The following is an 18,512-nucleotide window of genomic DNA, read 5'->3' on the forward strand; positions in this document are numbered from 1 at the left end:
CACTCTGGAGGGTGTATTTTGTGGCATCACATATCCCTGCTGAAGTCCCTGCCTTCCACAAACTCTGCCCTCGTGAGGCTTCACCCCAAAATCTCCATGACATTCCCAACTCAGCACTGTCATCCCTCTTATGGGGTTAAGAACATGTCAGCACTCTACCTCAGCCTTTCTCAACTTTACCATTGAGAAAACCCTGAAATATTCTTCAGGCTTCAAGCAACCCCAGAAGTGGCATGATAGTGCAGAATATGGTTGGGAAGCAGAGCTGGGTACATGTGAACCCGGGACCCCTCCCCTTCCCACCCCCTCCTGGCCCATCATTAGCCATTTGGACGTGGGGGCAGCTCAACTTGACCATATAGTGTCACACTACCTAATAAATATTTAACAAATTTTAAACATATATTTAAAAATTAATGGACTCCCACTCATTCAGAAAACACTTCCAGAGCCATCAGGAAACCCCAGGGTTTCTTGAAAGCCTGCTCTGCATGACATTAAGAAAATGAATAGACAATTTTCTCCTTCTGCCATAATGCAGGCTTATAGTTACCTAAGGAACTTTATAGGCGGTGGATTCAGATCAGTACTTCCGCACACACTACAAAACAAAAGCTTTGTGGCGATGCCTTTAAAAGGAGACTGCAGAAATCCAAGGAGCAGGGGTGTATTGAGGGCAATCCACGACTACTTCAAGGTACCTCTATGTTCAGAGGCAGTATACCACTGGATACCAGTTGCAGAGGGGCAAATTTTGGGCAGGGCTACTGCCTTCCTGCCCCATCTGTTGGGGCTCCCTGTAAGTGTCTAATTGTTACCCATGGGAAACAGGATTCGAGACTAGCAGTGCTGGAAAAAAACCTTGTTCTTGTTTTTCTGCTTAATTCCTTTTTTCTGAGAATATAGTTTCTCTCCCTCACCCCCCCCCCCCCCCAGTGGAAAATGCTACATTAAGGTAACATCTCCAGGTTGCAGTGCTTACGAGGATGAAAATCTGCACAAAGACAATGAGAAATGTGTACATGTGTGAACCTTGTAGGCAAGAATGCCTCTGAAAACACCAACTTCAAGCACTTGCAAAACTGGATGCTTATGGGCTTTATCTTTCTTGGGAAATGCATTGCTGGAGTTCAGCTTTCCTTTCGGCTAGGTTGGGCTTTCCCAAGCAGGGTTTCGTGAGGATAGATTCAAATGGGTAGCCGTGTTGGACTGAAGTAGCACAATAAAATCAGAGTCCAGTAGCACCGTTAAGACCAACCAAGATTTATTCAAGGCGTGAGCTTTCGAGTGCAAGCACTCGAAAGCTCACGCGTTGAATAAATCTTTGTTGGTCTTAAAGGTGCTACTGGATTCTGATTTTAGGGTTTTGTGAGACCCTGGGGTTTATGACCTTATGGAAGGTTTCCCAAATGAGTGGGAGTTCATTAATATGACCATATGTGGTTATGTCGACCCGCCCCGCCCTCCCCAAATGGCCAATGATGGGCCTGGAGGGAGTGGGAAGAGGAGGGCCCCAGGTGGGCGTGTCCACAGCTCTGCTCCCTAATCTTATTCTGCACCATCGAGCCACTTCTGGAGTTTCTTGACGCCTGAAGAACATTGCAGGGATTTCTCAAAGCTGAACTAGATAGTGATTGTGGGAAGCAATTTTTTGGAAGGTGGCTCCTCATTCCTGCCTAGGGATGCCAGCCTTGAGATGGGACCCGGGGATCCCCCAAAGTACAGCTCATCTCCAGACTAGAGAGACCAGTTCCCCTGGAGAAAATGTTTGCTTTGGAAGGTGGGCTCTGTGACACTGTACATCTCTGAGGCCTGAGTTCTCCCCAAACTCTGCTTCCAAATCCCCAGGAGTTTCCTAACCTTCATCTGGAAACCTTAACCCCCCCCCCCCCAAATTCCCCTCCAGCAGCTAGGAGGGAGCTAGAAACCCCAGTCCTGCCAGAGCCATGGACAGATTATGTATTTATTTAGCTATTTTATATCCTGCTTTGCCCCCCAACAGGAACCCAAGGCAACTCATAGGGTTGTCCGCTCTTCCATTTTATCCTCACAACAGCACTGCACAGTAGGCCACGTGGAAAGAGTACGAGCAACCCAAAGTCCCACGACAGGGCTGCAAGCCTCTCCTGACCTCCAGACTACAGGGATCAGTTTTCCCTTGGAGAACAGGGCTATTTTGGAGGGAGGACTCTAGGTCACCGCATCCCTGCCAAGCATTCTCCCCAAGCTGCAGCCCCATCACTCAGCAAGCTCCCATAACAGCCCGGTGATTGGGATCTGGGCTGCCCTGCTGGTGCCTCTGAGACTTCAGCACCACCCCTGCTCCAAGGGTGAAGGATCTAAATAGTTTCTTGGATGCTCTGGAGTATTTCAAAAATCTGAAACTGAGGGAGTGATAGAGGCCTGTGATACCTGTAGGATTGCTAACTATCTGGGAAATTCCTGAAGATTTGGGAGTGGAGTGTGCTTTTGGGGAACCGAGAGACATCAGCATAGTATAATGCCCTACAGCCCACCTTCCAGGGGAACTGAAATGTGTGGTCTGAATTCCAGTCTAGCCCAAACCTGTAAGATCTTGGAAGCTACGCAAGACTGACCCTGTTGGCTGCTATTTGGATGGGAGACCGCTAGGGATTAGGGTGGTAGTTCCTCCAAGGGACACTAGGGGTCATGAGGCGGAGGCAGGAAATGGTGAACGACCACGGAACGTCCCTTTCCCGGCTGCCGGACAATCCTCAGATCTTCTGGCTATGATGAACTGGGTCCCTTGCCTGACTTGAGCCGATTTATAGGCTGAGGAGTTGCATGTAAATATAAGCAAGAAGCAGAGCTGACATTCCTTTATGTGGGTTTAGCCCTAGGCAATTGCCTGTAACTGTCCTCTCCAGGCCCCGCCTGCAAAACCTCCAGGCATTTTCCAACCTGGAGCTAGAAAACACCAAGAGAAGAGGAATGGGAGGAACAAGGAGAAGAGAGACATCAGCTTGACTGCTCCTTCACTGGCTGAAGCCCTGAGGTGTAGATTTGCATTTCAGAGGACAAGACATTTCCGAAAATGAAAACAGAGATAATTCTCAAGTAGGGTTGCCAGCTCTGTATCCTGAGATCTGCTGCAATAGCGGGAGACCTCCAGCCCCCACCTGGAAGATGGCAAGCCTATTCTCAGGATGCTGGCTTCTGAATGCCATTCAGCCCCCAGGATTCTTCCCTGTGTCTCTTCATGCCCTTGCACACAGCGCCATGACCCTTCCTGCCTGGCATCATTCCTTGAGGTCACCTTTCCTTCCAACCATGACCAGTCTCCTCTGCCTTGGCAGCAAGCGAGTTTGTGCATGGGTGGAAACCCACTGATCCTGATCATCACCTCTTTCCAGCCCTGACACAGGGCAGATTGGATTCCATCCGCCTCCCCCTGCAGGCCATTATCCACAGGTCAGCCACACGAGAAAGACCCACCTGTTTTCCAGGTCACTGCATGCCTAACGGAGTCCCTCCGTTTGCTACTCATTAATGGGATAGGCTGAGCCAAGCAAACCCTCTCGCTGTGCTAGGGGAAAGCCGAGATCCTAATATCATCCTCGTCTGCACAATTAAGTTTGCATGTATGTATGTATAAGACTTTATGGTTTCCAGCCATAGGCCATTACAATGCCATCAATATCATATCAGTTGATATTAAAAAATTGTTTGCATGTGGAACAGCGCTTCGTACATTCACAACCCCAATTTACTGCAGCCAACAGCGCACAAATGTATCCTGTCCCATTCCACCCTGGCCGTTCGTCCCCCATCTGAGTCAGGCCAAAAGCTGTATTTTCAACTGCTGTGATCTTAGGTCCACGGGGGATGATTGTAGGATGGAGCAAGTGGCTGGTATATTTTATATAGGTTCATTTTTATGACTTTCAAGCATTTTATTGTATTGGGACTTTATTCATATCTGTTGTAAGACGCCCCGAGACCTCTTTGGAGAGGAGCAGGTTAAGAAATCCAACGAACAAACAAATAAATCCCCTAATAGACCAGAAACAATTGGGTTGAATCCAGAGGTAATGTTTTTACTTAACAGAGCAATTTCCATCAGCAGTTTAGGGATTGGCCATCCTCTATTTCAGTGCAGTTCAAAACACTCCGTAAAATACTGCTCCAGGAGGATAGGGGGATCCCGCCAGAACAGCAGAAAGGTGAGGTTGCCAACCTCCAGGTGTTTTTGTGGAATTACAACTGATCTTGAGACATCAGAGATCCATTTTCCTGGAGAAAATTATCATTTCTTTGGACTGTGACCCCCCTGGCATTATACTTTACTGTGGTCTCTCTCTCCTTTCCAAACCCCACCCTCCCCAGCTGCAATCTCCAAATCTCCCCATCCACAGCTGGTGCCCCTAAGAGGTCTGCAGTGAAAGGACAAATTGGGCAAACACACACACACACACACACTACTTACATTAGGAGAAATAGACCAGTATGACCAACCTAGAGATTCTAGCCTCCACGTGCTAGCTGGTTCTCTTGGGATTACAAGTGATCTTTACATAGTAAAGATCAATTCACCTGGAGAAGGTGGCTGTTTTGGGAGGTGGACTCTATAGCATGCTACCTTGCTGAGGTCTCTCCCCACCCTAAATCCTGCCTACCCCAGGCCCTGCCCCCTAAATCTCCAGGTACCTCCCAACCTAGAACCGGCAACCTTAAAATTTTCTCTTAAAAATGAAAGATATGCATGTCCATGCGTGATGCACAAACATTGCTTGTTCTGACTAACAACAGTTCTCCAAGTTTGAGCAGAGAAAGATCCATCCGAAGAGCCCTGCTGACAGAGGGTTCATGCAGCCCAGGTGAGACCATGCATATCCTTCTGTAAAATGCCCGAGGGGCAGTCACGCTTGTCAGTTGTGGCAAAGGAAAACAGAAGTCCAGCCACACCTTAAATTCCAGCATGACCTTTCATGAGGCAGAGTGTGCATCTTCAAATGCTATCAAAACTTCTTCCAATGTTATAAAATGCCCACCTTGCGTCCCCTAATCTCTTTCTCCTGCTGGTTCCTGTGGACTGCAGAAACAGGTCACTCTATCCAGGGGTGGCCAAACTCTCCAAATGTTCATGAACTGCAATGACTAGGATCCCCTGCCAGCATGGCCAATTGGCAGAGGCTCATGGTAATTGTAGTCCAGGGAAATCTGGAGAGCCACAGTTTGGCCACCCGTGTGTGTGGGCTAGCTGGATTATTTATTTTATGTATTTAAAACAATCCAAATATTGTTTTTCCATCAAACTTACAATGTACAGATCTTGTGCCACTCTGATAGAACACTTAAAAAAAAAAGTGACCAGTGCATTTATTACGTTTGCTCCCAAACAGGCCTTATGACATCTTTCAGATAGAAGCCAGAAGCAGAGAGCATATGACACCCAGGGCATTTGTGGTGGAGGTGCAAGGACTTCACAATTTGCCACAGATTTATTTAACCACTAAGCTCAAATGTTCAATTGACTCCTTTAATGAAATAATTTTGGGGAAACCAACAGCTACGAATGGGTTGACGAACCAATGGGCAGTCTGGTGAAAAGCTAGCTTTCCGTTTGCAACTGGGGAGTTAGATATGAGCCCAACTAGTGCACCCACAGCTCCAAAAAGAAGGTGGGCAGTATCTAGAAACAGGGCCTTTCCTGCAATGGCACCTCACCACTGGAATTCTCTCCTTGCAGCTGTTCTTCTGACTCGTAGCCAATCTTTCAGTTCATCTTTGTTCCTGAGTCGTTCTGTTCATTCTTTTAATTCCCGTGAGCTTTCAATTACTACACTGCACTTTTAAATGTCATTGCTATGTGTGGCTTTTTGTTATTATATTAATTCAAATAATCAGTATTCTCATTTGCCTCAAAGGGCACCAATTGAGAATCTTGCAGGATATCTTTTTTTTTTAAGAGTCAGTAGGCAGTCTCTGTTCTGGAGAATCAGGTTTGATTGCCTCCTCCTCCTCCATGTGCAGCCAGCTGGGTAACCTTGGGCCAGATCAGTTCTTTTAGAGCTCTCTCAGCCTCACCTGCCTCACAGGGTGTCTGTTGTGGGGAGAGGAAGGGAAGGCGATCGTAAGCTGCTTTGAGACTCCTTCGGGTAGTAAAAAGCGGGGTATAAAACCCCACAGCTCTTCTCTCTACTCTGAAACTGCCCAAAGCATCATACAAACCATCACTTATGTAAATAACCGATAGCCCAAGCGATCTCAGAAGCTAAGCGGGGTTGGCTCTGGTCAGCAATGGGAATTCCAGAATTGCTGTGCAGATAGAATCATAGAATGATAGAGTTGGAAGGGGCCATACAGGCCATCTAGTCCAACCCCCTGCTCAACGCAGGATCAGCCCAAAGCATCCTAAAGCATCCAAGAAAAGTGTGCATCCAACCTTTGCTTGAAGACTGCCAGTGAGGGGGAGCTCACCATGGCAAACTGCCTCTGTTCATTGCTTGCCTGGAAACCCTTGTGGAGTTGCCATGAGCAGGCCACAAATTGACAGCAAAAAAAAAGGGGGGGCGTGGATTGACTCAGCAGCTAAGGGCAGGCCTCCACCTAAGCAACTAATTCAGCTGATGGACGCAGATGGGATGGTTTGCCAGGAATCTGAACCTGGCTGTTCCCACCAAATTTTGCCACTGCGCTTCCCACGGTCTGGCAAGGCAGCAAGGACCTGGATGACACACCCTTATCCTTCAGCCCCAAGGGCTCTGGCATGTTCCGAGATCCCTCTGTACACAAAACTAAGCCCTTTCCAGACCTTGCTCTCCTCCCAAGCGGGTGGCGAAGAAGTGACTGAGATGGCCAAATGGCTTTGAGCCAGTTTGATGTAGTGGTTAGGAGTGCGGACTTCTAATCTGGCATGCTGGGTTCGATTCTGCACTCCCCCACATGCAGCCAGCTGGGTGACCTTGGGCTCGCCACGGCACTGATAAGACTGTTCTGACCGGGCAGTGATATCAGGGCTCTCTCAGCCTCACCCACCCCACAGGGTGTCTGTTGTGGGGAGAGGAAAGGGAAGGCGACTGTAAGCCGCTTTGAGCCTCCTTCAGGTAGGGAAAAGCGGCATATAAGAACCAGCTCTTCTTCTCCTTCTCCTTCTCCTTCTCCTTCTCCTTCTCCTTCTCCTTCTCCTTCTCCTTCTCCTTCTCCTTCTCCTTCTCCTTCTCCTTCTCCTTCTTCTTCTTCTTTGTCCAAGCCTATGCGCACCTTCTCTGACTCCATTATTACCCCCTGTTGTAGTTGCTTGAGGGAGCTAAGTGCTGGGTCTGGGGGGGAGCAATGTCTGTGTTGTGTCTGTAGCTCTGCTGAGGACTGAGCTTGAGGTCCGAGATCGAAAGCCTCCACTGAAACTGACTGATGTGTGGCTAGATCCTGTCTGCGGGGTCCAGTCAGGTTAAAATGAAACTGGCTAGTAGCGTTCACTGATGGGAAGATCTATTGTGCGGTTTTTGTATATAAGTTGGGCTGGTTGTGGGTTTCTTTGGTTCAGTTTTGGTTCTTGTTCCATCACGCTGGGGTCACGATAAAGAGCTCAAATGAACTCCCAGTGTCCTGGTCTCTGAACCCACACAGGTCTAACAGGCTGCATGGCTGCCTTGAACTCATTTCAAGTGCTGCCTAGTGTATTAAGGGTGTTTTTATATCAGGCAGTGTTAAGGATTTATGGGAAGACTTAAGCACTCTTTCCTTCTTACCTGCCAGTTCTCTCTTCCAAATGCATACCTGAAGAAGAGGAAGAAGAAGAGGAAGAGGAGGAAGAGGAAGGAAGGAAAGGTTCTGGTTTCATCTAGGCAACTTTTAGAAGCCTATTAGGATTAAAGAAGGAAACGCCTGAATTTAGATGCAATAGTCAGTGAAAAGAGCATGTTTTGACAAGCGTACCAGGTGAATGGAGGTGGGTGGCTTGGAAGCAATAAATAATCCATCCTGGGTGAGCTCATTCTCTTCCAATTTCACCCCAGGGTTCACTCAGCAGTGGGAAACCTCAATGGCTCCCTTCAGACAGAGTCAGGGATTTGCAGATCTTTGTCAAGGCAGTAAACGTTCACTCTTCACTCACCCATCCATTTTTTTTCTTAAAAACAAAACAGCAATTACACGGAGTGCTGAAAAGATGGGTCAAAGAAGCCTGATGACTTTAATATTATGCTGAAAACTAATGACTGGGAATGATTGTGAAATATACTCGGATGGATTTCCTAGGTGCCAACACCTGAGAAAGGGTTACAACATCTGGATTTCAAGAAAGGCAGTGTCTAAATTTGGGCTTCCAGAGTTTTGGGCAGGAAGGTGGGATTTCACGGGGAGACAGGAGTTGTAGGTAGCCTTGTGACACTTGATTTATTTATGAGCCCCGAGTTTTCATAAAAGAGTAAGCAAGCCTTAAATTGCCCATCATCCTTCATCAGGATGAATGTTCCGCGTAGCAAAGGGGAGATTAAAAAGATGCTGCAGAGCATGACAGGAAAAAGCTGGTGGTAGTCTGTTGCTTGCTAATTCTCTGGTAGAAGTTCTGGGATGTCTCCTAACAAATGATTTAATATGGAAAGCATTCCCATAGAGAGAACTGATCTAGACCAGGGGTAGTCAACCTGTGGTCCTCCAGATGTCCATGGACTACAATTGCACCCGCACACTCCCGTGGTCTTCACTAGTTACCTACTAATTGGTATTGAACATTCCAGTTTGGTAGTAAGGGAAAGGCAGGAAGAGAAGATAGGGGAGGTGATAGGACAGGAGGTTTATTTTTCTTAAGATATTTGGTCTAAGAGTTAGGAATTTTAATCTCAGCCTTAACATGGTTCCTTAAGACAGGGATAGTCAACCTGTGGTCCTCCAGATGTCTATGGACTACAATTCCCATGAGCCCCTGCCAGCTTTTGCTGGCCATGGACATCTGCTAGTCCATGGACATCTGGAGGACCACAGGTTGACTACCCCTGATCTAGACCACTTTCATTTTTGGAAATGAAGAGTTCTGTGAGTTCTAAGGGAATGGAGACGGCCAGTAAGAAAAGAATTAGGGTTTCCAACCTCCTGGTGAGGCCTGGAGTTCTCCCGGAATTACAATGGCAAGGCCTTTAAGGTTGCTGGCAGAGGGATGGACAGGAGCATTCTAGGAGTGGAGAGGAGCACCGTGATATCCTGACATGACCTGGAAGTGACGTCAGCATGTCAGGGACATGGGAGAGTGACACTCTGGCTTTTGGGTAAAACTCTGTGGTAGAATTTCCTTCAAACCATAGAGTTCTGCCCCAAAATCAGAGCATCCCCTCCAATGGCCACAGTGTGCTGATGTCACTTCCGGGTGACGCCAGCATGTCTTAGCATTCCTCCATGTTCAGGTAAGTTGTGGGAGGGGAGTTTGAGGGGGCAAGGTGCGTCCAGAAAGCGGAGGAGGGAAAGTTTGATATGGGAAAGGACGTCAGCAGGGTCTAGTTCCACAGGGCCCACCCTCCACAGCAGCCATGGCCACTAGGGGAACCGATCTCTGCAGTCTGGAGCTTATAATTCCTGGCGATCTCCAGACCCCGCCTGGAAAATGGCAATGCTGTTTAAACGGTGGAGCAGGCAAAATGTACAGGAGCGATTTTTCATTAAGACAGCCCCTCAAGCCCTAACGAAATGTAAACATCTTCACTGAGTGCACAACTCACCAATCTCTCTCGGATGCGAAATAAGAATCCGTCCTGGTTTTTACTGTTATTCTCTCAGAGCCGCACAACAAAACTCACCCTCATTAGAAATCCCAGGGCTGGTACCAGACTGAAAGCTCTGGGGGGCTTACATTTTTAAAAGGAAGGGCTTGAATTCCCCACCTGCCTCTTCCAGAAGCCGTGGATTATCCTTCTCGGTAACAGAAGTTTGTCCTCAAACGTTTGCGGAGGAAAAGGACAAGCCGTTAATTTGAGAGTGCGGCAACAGCTGAGCCTTGGTCCACAGAGATGTGTGTATATCATTAGAGCTCCTCAGAGGCTTAAGCAAAGCCGGTTTCAGGTGCTATAAATTCTGCTTTTGTTAGCTCTTGCTAGCTGTTCATTGTGAAGGCCCCGGAAAACTTGGGCACTCTTGAACACCGACAGTCTGGTTTTTCACAAATAAGATCTTAGAAACAAACCAGACGTACCTTGCTCCTATTGGCCATTCTTTCCGCGAATCGAGCATCCTATGCTACGATGCCAAGAATTTGTTCACAGTGGTTAAAAAAATCACTCCATTTACCTGAAACAAAGTCTAATTGGTGTAATGTTTAGAGAGGCAGGTTTGATTCCCCCCCTCCTCCACATACTGGAGAACCCTGGACTAGTCACACTCCTGCTAGAGCTGGGGTATTTCTGCATCTGTTAAATGTAGTGAAATGCTTACCTTATGTAGTCGTTATATTCTGGCCCCTCCATATGACACCGCCAACATCCAGCAGCTGGGCTGGAACTGGCTCGCTACATCCTCCAAGTTGGGGAATCGCATAAAGTAGATTCACCAACCTACCATAGAGCATCCAGCAGGCAACCAGCAGAGGGAAGCCATGGAGGCTCAAACACGCTAAAGGTGCCTGCCTTGTCCCACCCTCATACCCGCCTCCCTCTCCCTTGTTCCCAGAGATGAGAATTTCTTTTTTAAAACAGCTAACTTCCTGGAGCAATGAATAGGCAGACATGCATGCAGGCAATGCCAGAAATAAAAGAATTCTTTTCAAAGTTGTAAGACAAAGTGTGCCTCTCGAAAGTTTTCTGCCCCCCTAAAAAAATCAGGAACAATATTAATTTTAAAATATATCAAAGGACTTGTAATCCCATAAGGGGTGGCATTCAAAAAGCCCTATGCATCTATGATTCTATACATAGGCATTGCAATGGAGAAGTATGAATTTTTAAAAAAATTAGCGAGCGTCGCGAGACCTTTAAAATATGGAGAAGGGGATTGGTTGCCTGGATTGATGGACAGGCAGAAGTGACTCACGTATAAGGCGTGTTGCTCTCTTCCACCATTTCCAGCAGCAGATGTGGAGAGTAAGATGCGTGAAAAGAAGACAGACAAAGGTGAGACAGCAAAAAGTTGAGGAGAGGCTGGGAGGTGCGATATTATTTATTTATTTATTTATTTATTTTTACGCATTCACCTGGTGTAACGCTATTTTTACTGATGTGCAGAAATTGCCCTGTTCTCACATAGCAGCACTGTCAGAGCTCTCTAAGCCCCACCTACCTCATAGGGTGTCTGTTGTGGGGAGAGGAAAGGAAGGTGATTGTAAACTGCTTTGAGATTCCTTTGGGTAATGAAAAACAGGGTACAAAAAACAACTCTTCTTATAATTCACCTCCCCCCAGCAGATATTCTGTCAAGAAAAAAGGGGGGGGGTCATCTTATATTTGCATACAAGTTACAACTGGTTGTAATTCCAGGCAATCCCTATGACCCACCTGGAAGCTGGCAACCATACTACAGAGGTATATCCTGTTGCAGTTCATGGTTTGGTATTGCCATTGTGACAATGTTTGTACGCACCTTAACAGATGACTTTTTTTTTTCTGGAACATCTTACATAGATCTATACATGCACACAATTGACATCCCCCCCCCCCAAATAAGAGGCAAGTACATTCAATGCCAGGCTTTGTCTCCAGTTTTTCCCTGGTGTTTCTTGACACCCCTGGAAGGGTTTCCTGAGTGGGTCAAGTTAATTTTTTATTTATATATTTTTAATGTGTTAAACATTTATCAGGTAATCTGACCATATATAGTCATGTCAACCCACCACTCCCCCCCCCAAGATCGCCAATGGAGGGGGTGGGAAGGGGAGGGTCCTGGGTGGGCATGTACACAGCTATGCTTCGCACTCATATCCTGCATTACTGCGCCACTTCTGGGGTTTCTTGAATCCTGAAAAATGTGTCAGGGCTTTTTCAAAAGATGTTGAGAAGGGCTGTTCTATGCATATGGGCTAAGTGAGCCGTTTTCGGGTGATGGATCTCTTGTCATGTTGCTGAACTGCATTTTCTTCCCCAGTCTCATACCCTGGCAAGTAAGAATTCCACCAAGGGGTGATCTTGGAAACAGAACAAATAAAAATCCCCTGAACAGGTTTACCCTCCCATCCCTGAGGGAAGAGCTCCCTGTAACTCAGCAGCTTCCCAAACGTATTCCTGCTCTGAGACCGAAGGGAATTCTGGATCTGCTCCAGTTCCTCTTCGCCGTTCCGCCCTGCGCACTCTCAAGTTGGCTTTTTGTGTCCTTGGAATGGCCTGCTGTGCAGCGTCCCTGAAACAGTGTGCTTTTATTGCACGTATTGCAAAACCATTTATGGTCTTCAATTAAGCAATGGCCCAAATCACCATAATTTTAATTGGACCCTTGGAGTAATAAGCACCCTCGTGGCCTCTTCCCCCCCCCCCCCATAAAACTTTTAACCAGCTCAATGACCGTTGGCAATACTGGCGGTAGCACACCCAATTTGATTGTGTGCCTTGAAACTCAGGGAGTGGCCAGCTCATGCTAGCAGCGGGAGAATGATTCAGCTGCTGGAACAATTCATTTCAAGAGCCCCAGAAGCTCGGAATGTGAGCAGGATACTCAACACTACAGTTCCCAAGATCCTTTGGGGGAAAGGGAGGTTAGGTTAAAAGTGGGCTTTAAATGTGTAGCGCAGACAATATTCTCCAAGGGAGAAATGCCAGTGTTGTTTGACACTGCAAATCTGCCTCCTGGAGATAGGGATGCCAGTTCCCAGGTTTTACAGCTCATCTCCAGGCAACAGAGATCGGATCCCCTGGAGAAAATGAATGCTTTGGAAGGTGGAAGGTGGACTACATAGCATTATACTCGCTCCCTGCCCCAAATCCTGCCCATTCCTGGCTCCATCCCCAAAGCCTCACCATATTTCCTAACCCAGAGCTGGCAACCCAACTGGAGAACCTGCATAGTGAAACAGAGATACCAGAATTAAGATAAGAGGTGGGTCTGCTGCTTTGTAAATTCCATCTTCCGGGTTCAATCCCCACCACCTACAGTTTCAAAAAGGATCTGTAATGCTTATTCAAGAAAACAAATGTCTATTTTTAAAACAAACAAGCAAGCAAGCCTGGCCATCTTAGTTGGGAATTTGGCATCTACAAGATCTTTCTCTTTTAGAGCTTCTTCCATGTAGAGCTCCAAAACCCCCTGAATCAGGGCTTGCTTGCTACTTGGGGGCTTTGGGGTTACTAGGAAATATAGATCATGGGCTGCTTTTGCATTATCTTGGAGAGAGGACTTCAGAATGGCCATGTGGAGCAGAAGGAGATATGTGGCAAGGGTCACTGCATTCCTGTGACTTTAGAGGCACAGCTTTTCACTTCAGAAGAAAAGACCACAAGTCCCATCACCAAGAAACAGGGGCCCATTCCGCACAAGTAGGATAATGCACTTTCAATGTGCTTTGGCAGCTGGAACAGGAAAATCTACTTCTAAAGTGCATTGAAAGTGCATTATCTATTGTGTGCAGACTACGCCAGGGTCACAGGAGGGACCCACAAAAAGTCCTTAAAATGTGTTACACAGCAGCATTTTTTTCCAACTCAGTGGGTAAACCGTGGCTTCACCCAGCTCAGCAGCAGAACATGCAAGATGCCCCTGGCATCTCCCGTTAAAAGGATCAGATAGTAGGGGGCTGGGAGAGAGCTCTGCCTGATATGCTACCCACGAGAGTAGATAATACCTTGGTAATAGATAATACCTTTTCAGTCTTTTGACCATGAAATATCTTTCAGGCTTCGGGGAATCTCGGAAGTGGTGAAATGCCCCTTTGGAGAAGTGGCCATGGACGTAAGCTGCCACTGAGGGAGCCAGCCAATCGATCGATCGCTCATTTAGCGCTTCCATTGTGGAGAAAGAGACTAGAAAGAGCAATGGGAGAAGTGAGCTCCAGGGACGTCTAGTGATGTCAGCCCCTGGGGAGCTCTTGTCAAACCCCAGGATTCCCCAGGACCCTGGTTGGGCATCCCTGCCTTAGTGGATCCGTGGGTTGTTCTGCAGGCTGTACTCCCACTTTCTGAATTAATCCGTAGCCAGCTTACCACATGGGGCATCTCCCTTAAGGCAATTAGTTCTTGATGGCCTTCTGCTCCATTGTTGCCCTTCACAATTAAACCTATATAGGTAGATGATAGGCAGATGGTGCAGGCTTGGGCACTCCCAAATCTGCTCTCCCCCCCCCCAAAAAAAACTGATTAGACTGGTATGAGGTCAGGTCTTGCCTCCTCTCTTGCTCTTGAGTCACCGGGTGGTGCTCACAAAGGCGTGGCTGCCTTTTCGACATTGCCAAAGTAACTTGGATGGCTTTTATTAGTTTTTTTTTAAGTACATAAATTCATTGAAGATAGGTCAACCATTGCCATTAGACAAGGCAGCTCAATGGAACCTCCATACACAGAGGCAGTATACCATGCTCCCAGTGTATTGAAGAGGGCGAGTGGATCTGGTGTGGCATCAAGGTGGGACTATGCAGCTGTTTGGCAACACATGCGGCCAATCCGTTCCCCCATCTTAGTTCTCAAAGCAGAAGCCCAGTAGCCAGGGCAGAGGCCTGCCCAGATTTACAAGCTGGAAACAGATCCCTTGAGCTCTCTCCCTTAGTGTTGAAAATATCACAGCTCTGCGATGCCACCAATCCGTGCCAGCTTGGAGACGGAGACCAGTCTCTCTACCTAAAGTACCTCACAGGGTTGTAGTGTATGCAGCACCAGTTAGGGCTGCCAAAAACAGAAAGAAGAAGAAGAAGTAGAGTTGGTTCTTATATGCCACTTTTCCCTACCCGAAGGAGGCTCAAAGGGGCTTACTGTCGCCTTCCCTTCCCTCTCCCCACAACAGACACCCTGTGGGGTGGGTGAGGCTGAGAGAGCCCTGATATCACTGCCCAGTCAGAACAGCTTTATCAGTGCCGTAGTGAGCCCAAGGTCACCCAGCTGGTTGCATGTGGGGGAGTGCAGAATCGAACCCGGCATGCCAGATTAGAAGTCCGCACTCCTAACCACTACACCAAGCTGGCTCTCCTAACCACTACACCAAGCAATAACAGGGAGAAAATAACAGGCAATTATGGATGCACAGTTTTCTTTTTCCTGCAATAGGAAATACTTGTTCTGCTCAGAAGCGGAAAAGCAGCCCATTGAACTCTGTCCACAAACAGGAAATGAACAGGACGAGGCTGGAATTGAGCATTCTGATCCCAGAACCCAGAAATTAGGTGGGGAAAACACATTGAATACACAAAAGACAGGCAGGAGTTTGCTCCCTTTGCTTCAGTGTCCCAGTTTTGTTTAACAAAATAGATCCATGCCTCACTTTCTCGCCTTGCCGTCAGGAGGTTGCCCATGTTTCTTCCTACCAGTTAAGTGGTGAGACTAATTGTGCTGGCAGGATAATAAGGCTGCTTTGACATGACCTTAAAGACCCCAGGAACTCTTTAAGGAAGGGGCAGGATGAAAGTACAGGAAGAGCAAAAAAAATCTAGAGGAAACCCATGACAGACGTTAGCCTAGAATTTGATAAAGATGCCATTCCACCAGTGTGTGTGTGTGTGGGGGGGGGAATCTCGGTGCTAAAAACCAGTGGCAGCCCTTCCCATTACACCAAGCGAGATGAATGTCTTAGGCAGCTGATTCATCCATGAACCTGTTCAGCTTGTTAGATCTAACCCCCTACACAGATCCATAAAACAAAACTAGCACACCAGTAAAACAATTTTAGAAAGCAGTAAAACCATCTGGAAGCACGGAAGCAGCTTTTGAAGCCGTGCCACGCCACTCCGAACGACTTCCAAAAGAGGCCGCTGCTTTTCAGTATCGCGTCCCCAAGTGGTTTTGCTTGCAGAGGAGGGAGGGAGGCAGGGGGAGAGAGGTGGGTGTGCTCTCATAGGGCACCCAGATCCTACACCTGCCATTCGTCCTCTTTCTGGCTCATCGGCTCCCAAAATCAACTTGGCCTCCTGAAAGCACCATCCTATTCCTCAGCAGGTTCCTCCACCCACCCCAGAGAGCAGTTGTCCGCCATACCAAATGTAGTCCAAAGGGGCCCTGGCTTCCCCATTTTCTGGGCTGCCTTGGAAGATCCACAGGCTTCCCCCAGCCACTTCCCTCTGTTGTAGACCTGCCAACCTCCAGACAGGGCCTGGAGTGCTTCCAGAATGATGACTTGATGTCCATTCTATAGACAACAGCTCTCTGGTATCTCCACTTTTGTTTTTTAAGGGACTAGATGTGGGAGGGAAGTTGGCATGACCTTGGAAACTAAGTCACTGAAGCAGTCGGTGAAAATTTAAATGGACTCCGGGGAATGGTAGAGGACAGGAAGGCCTGGAGGATCATTGTCCATGGGGTCGCGATGGGTCAGACACGACTTCTGCACCTAACAACAACAACAATGATCATATATCGTCCTGTTGACCCACCCACCCCTCCCAAAATGGCTAATGATGGGCCTGGAGGGGGTGGGAAGGGGACGAGTCCTGGGTGGGCATGTACACAACTATATTCCCAACCCTATCCTGCATGATCCCACCGATTCTGGGGTTACTCAAAGCCTGAAGAATATTTCCGGGGTTTCACAATGGTAAAAAAGTTGAGGAAGACTGATACATGCCTTTGATTTTTACACACACACACATACACACATGAACACTCTTGTTATGTGTTGCAACTAGGTTTTGTAAAAAGATGACTAAAAATTCGGTGAAATGAACCTGCTGTGTTGTAAAACCCCAACCAAACAAGCATTGTCCATATATATATATGGACAATGATCCTCCAGGCCTTCCTTTCCTCTACCATTCCTTGAAGTCCATTTAAGTTCTCACCAACTGCTTCAGTGACTCCATCCATCCACCTCATATATATAAAATTTGTTAAGCATTTATCAGTGATACGACGATATATGATCATGTCAGTCTGCTCCCCTCTCCCAAAATGGCCAGTGATGCGCCTGGAGGGGGTGGGAAGGGGAGGGGCACCAGGTGGGCGTGTCCACAGCTATGTTTCCTGATACGATTGCGCCACTTCTGCAGTTTCTTGGAGGGTGAAGCATATTTCAGGGGTTTCTCAATACAGTGACAGCGCAGATCTCTGCAAAGATCTCCGGGGGGAGATCACAGGCAAGCCTCGTGATGGATTGTGACACATGATCACTCTTGGACGGACCTTGGGTTCCATCTGGATTTTCTGATTTTGGCCTCCAAATGCTTTCCCAAAGGGCTGAGAAACCAACTTGTACTAGCTGAGGTTTTTTATGACTACTCTTTCTTGGCAAACAAGGGTGTGCCCTCTGGAGTATAGCTATGTGTGAAAAGCAAGTGGGTGTGGTGGCACCACCAGCTGAAAGCATCTGGAAGGGCTCTGCCAGGGCACGTCCTTTTATCAGCCTGGTCCTGCCAGGAGAGGGGAGGCATGAAGCATTCAGCACCTGTTCTGCCAACCACCCATTGCTGTGTGTGCAAGTGTTTTTAAAGATCAATATTGACATTACAATCCCTGTAGCAATATAGTGATACAAAACCTCCCAGTTATTAAAAATGGACCAAGTCAAAATTGTGGCAGTATGAAAACATTGCTCAGAGGCTCTCATCTCTGGCTTCCCCCATCCTCTTCCACATTCAGCACAAACTGCTTTGCCTTACCTCCAAAATTCCCTGTCGCTTTGCCCCCCCCTCCACACCAGTATTTCATAGAATCATAGAATTGGAAGGGGCCATACAGGCCATCTAGTCCAACCCCCTGCTCTACGCAGTCTCTTGATCCATCACAGTCTCTTGATCTGCCCACAACCCTCAGCTGAACTCTTCCAGTTCCACCACCCCAGATCACCCAGTCGCCTTCTGCTCTCAGGCCAACCCCCAGCCTTTGCTATTCGTTGCTCCCACAATTCCACCCGTCATCTTTCAGATCTCTCTCTAAGCCCACCGCTTACAGAGGTGCATACAATTCAGGTCGGCTGGGAAGAATATCCCACGATTTAAGTATGTGTGGGACAGGAGCCAGATGACTCACAACTGCATTTGTTCTTGGAATATTTTTTCCCCCAGAAGATCAACCAAAATTAGGACCTAACTACAGGTTATGTTTCTCCCCAGGGTCCATGCAATCAACATGTACCTACTAGCTTCCCACTGGGAACTAAATTCTTAACAGCACATGGCTCAGTTTGGATTGCAGTCACAGCATGTTAGGACAGGGGTAGTCAACCTGTGGTCCTCCAGAGGTCCATGGACTACAATTCCCATGAGCCCCTGCCAGCGTTTGCTGGAGATTCACAGGTTGACTACCTGTGTTAGGAGACAGGGGGTCAGTCTTATCCTCCAGGCTGTTCTCCCAATGCCAAAAAGGCCCTGGCATATAATTTGCAACTTTGGGGTTGCATATATATTGCTGGGGTATGCAAGAGTTTCTCAAACCAGACAAATTCCCCCAGGGATAAATGGTGGGAAAAGAGCACTCCCTCTCCACTTACAAGTACAAATGACCCTCTTG

Source organism: Paroedura picta, chromosome 14, assembly GCF_049243985.1.
Source record: "Paroedura picta isolate Pp20150507F chromosome 14, Ppicta_v3.0, whole genome shotgun sequence".
Lineage (NCBI taxonomy): Eukaryota > Metazoa > Chordata > Lepidosauria > Squamata > Gekkonidae > Paroedura > Paroedura picta.